At 41.6% G+C, this 3,399-nt stretch overlaps 1 long non-coding RNA gene across 1 annotated transcript; it reads left to right on the top strand.

The window, feature by feature from the left end:
* The first annotated feature begins 2,253 nt into the window (after positions 1-2,253).
* LOC136443254 (uncharacterized) lies at positions 2,254-3,058 on the top strand. Its single transcript, XR_010757115.1, has 3 exons — positions 2,254-2,552; positions 2,696-2,800; positions 2,969-3,058. It is a non-coding gene; the product is annotated as an uncharacterized lncRNA (long non-coding RNA).
* Positions 3,059-3,399: the final 341 nt, after the last annotated feature.

The following is a 3,399-nucleotide window of genomic DNA, read 5'->3' as shown; positions in this document are numbered from 1 at the left end:
TTGATGCATAATACTGATTTTCATTTTTGGTCTGGATATCAAATCCAAATGACCTTACAGCAGGAATTACGAATTTCGGCATTAAAAGAACTTTCATTTGATGAATATCGGCGGCTAATGGGATTTTGCGTTCACTGTCATTTCTTTTTTCAACTCTCTATGTCCAGCTATATAATATTCGATGTGCTTTTGATGTTTAACGGTAAAGAATATTTGTAGTTTCATCCCAGCCAAGATATACTGCGCACCTGGGAAAAAATGGGCCCGATTCACGGGAATGTCTAGGTACTTAACTATTGATTCTAGACATTAAGGTTTACTTACAAACATATTTGTCTAGACTGCGACAGTAATCAGTAATAATCGGCTCTAGACTCCGGCTATCTATTTTCGTATCACTAGCAACGCACCGCCCAAGAAGCACTCAGAACTCTGCTTGCTGCTGTCTTGCAATTTCGCACCTACCAAGACCGTCAACTGTAGACAATGAGTCCGAAGAAAAACGTTCGAGACTCTGGAAAATTCACAGCACACCAGTTACAGGGAATCACAAGCCCATGTGGAATCTGTTTTCCACCATACTCTGTGTGAGTGAGGCCTTTGTTCTGTGGCAATTGACATGTCATTTATCTTGTCAAAATTCTTCTGGGCTGTTCAGTGATCATTCTATCAATGGTCTTCAGAGAAGGTCTATCAATATGAGGCTGAGTTGCAGGACATCGACCTGAACATGTAGTTATTCTTCTTCTACCAATCCATTATCCATATCCATTCATGCTGTAATGGTTAAACATGCTCTAATAATACTCACTTGTTACAGAACAATTTTTTCCCGATCTTCTGTTGGTCAGATCAATTTGTATTAATACACAGTGTACACTAAATATACAAAAAAATCTTTAAAAAAAAAATAAATTTGATATGCTTATATAAGAATGATAGGACAATATTAATTTCATCGGTTTATATCTAACATAGAAGGCAACCTCTGCGAATTTTGTCATTGCAACTCACTGGGTGCTTAACAGTCTCGAGGCCATGAGGCAGGTGGACGGCCCTAAACTTGAGAGGTTTAGGATTGGTGTTCAGCAGTCTGGCCCCTTCAGGGAGACTCCCTTCGTGATGAGAGTAGGCCGTGGCGGGCGTGATGTGGGGGGGGGGACATCAGGCAGTCTACTTAGAAAGGCTCATGGAAAACCTTCGTGCCAGGTTTGAATTTTGTTGTATGAATTTGTTTCTGTTCCAAAACCATATACTCGAACTGTCTGGGACTACAAAAATATTGATTATTATTTCCTTTCATTTTCTCTCGTAGATCCCAGATATACAGATGCGGAACGATTGATGATGCTAGTAGTAAACTTGTTGAGTTTATACTCGATGTGAAATATCGCTGTATTCCTCACAAAACTGTAATTGTAAAACCTAAAGCAAACCTTGCATGTCTTATAATATCAAAAAATTAATGCGTTTGCGTGCTAAGTCCCACAGAAGAGCAACATTTTCACCCCCCCCCCCTTTTTGATTGGCAGTCCTATCGTAAAATTCGTAACAAATTAATTTGGAATGATAATTCATCTGTGTTGTTTTTTGTCTAACCACTGGATCAGTTCGATTGTGATTTTCTCTCAATATCAGTACCAGGAGAGGACCATGGCTAGGCAGCTATAGCAGAGGAGACAAGAGGCGGGACATGCGGTCCTCACCCAAGAGGACATGGAGTTTCTGAAACAGGCCAGCCATGTCCGACGAAGAGGTGGACCCGGAAGACCACCACACCTGGCTGGTGCGCAGCACAACATGGAGGAGCAAGAGGCTTGATAGGATCTTGCTCCTCTGTGACACAGAACTGCAGAAGAAACTTTTACAAACCGAAGAAGAAGGCGTGCGTGGTCATCAAAACCGTAGGTAAGATCGGCATCAGCGTGAACAGGGCATACCTGCAAATTAGTTTAAAAATTCTAGTACATTTTATTGTATACTTAGCTATTATTCTACCAACAATAGATTTTCTTACAGTGCTGGTTGAATTGCTCATAGCTGTCCCTATCCTCCAACAGTATGACCCAGCCCACCCACAGCTGGGATTGCCACAGACGGGTCATGTGGCTCACAGCAAAAGGTGTGAAAACAAACAGTAAAACATCCAAACTTGCCTATTGAATGGTAGAATAGAATAGTCAGTACATTATATAGCCTGGACAAAAGGCCAAATGCGCAATAAGATAACCTCTTTTGGGCGTGGAAGGCATAATAGCGGTTACGATAGAGTTGGCAGCCAAACTTCGTTTCTATCGCGAGGTAATTAGGCGCCCGTGTTCCATCTGTGGGCCAGATTCAGTTCCAAACATATGCTGCTCACTTTTGCAACTTCGAAAAATCAACCACCTCGGATAATTGCACGAAATTCGTTGACAAACTTTTTGTTGTATTCTAATCATAGTGTACTCCTGTTTTCAGCTTGCCGGCTTCTTTGAGGAAGCTGGGATAAATTCGATCGTGGTGACGTTGGCGGACCTGCAGCAAAGTGCCGCCACTGCTGTCGGTGTTACGTAAGTTAAAATTTTGATTCTACTACATCAATTAATGGTATTATCAAGTTGAATGCCGACCGTCCGATCGAAGAATATTACCCGAGTTAACATTTAATTTAAATTCGTTATGTCTAAACAAACTGTTGTTGTTTTTTCGGTAGAGCACGCCTGTCGGGGGCGCCTGTCAACTTGAGCCGAAACACGATTCTCACACTGCGGGTCGTCCGTGAGCATGCGGGTGGAGTAGGCTGTCAGGTGTTTGGGAGGTCAGACGTCTTTACTTATCACATACTGATAGACATGTACATTTATATTTCTTGTGTTATAATTTCCATTTAAAGACTGCTGGTAAACACAAAAATTTGACTATTCCCATTTTCCCACTTGTCCTCACTTGAAGTCAAATGTACTTACACAAATTCTCTTTCTTACAGGAACGCACGGGACAAGAACAACTGCTAGCCCTTCGAGCTCAATAAAGGAACATAAACTGATCTGCGTTTCGCTCTATTGTCTTTCTAGATCTTTTGCGTTGTTCAGTGCTCAGATATAGAAATAGACAATCAAGCAAGTGTGTACACCCATATAGCCACGGAAGTCAAACGGAAAAGTGCTTCAACATAGAATAGGGTCATTCCATTGACCCAATTTCAACCTTAACTTCACAAAGTCGTGTGTATACCCATATAGCCACGAGCGTCAAACGGAAAAGTACTTCATTATAGAATTGGGTCATTCCATTGGATACAGCCTCTATAGCAACAAACTTGAACAGTTCTTGAAAAACAGGCCCAGCGACATGGTGCAGCATATCCAGGCACGGTATGATGATGACCGATTTTTGAACACAGACAATATCGTTTAC

Source organism: Branchiostoma lanceolatum, chromosome 10, assembly GCF_035083965.1.
Source record: "Branchiostoma lanceolatum isolate klBraLanc5 chromosome 10, klBraLanc5.hap2, whole genome shotgun sequence".
NCBI lineage: Eukaryota > Metazoa > Chordata > Leptocardii > Amphioxiformes > Branchiostomatidae > Branchiostoma > Branchiostoma lanceolatum.
The sequence above is the reverse complement of the archived record's forward strand: the minus strand, read 5'-3'. Positions and strand labels throughout refer to the sequence as shown.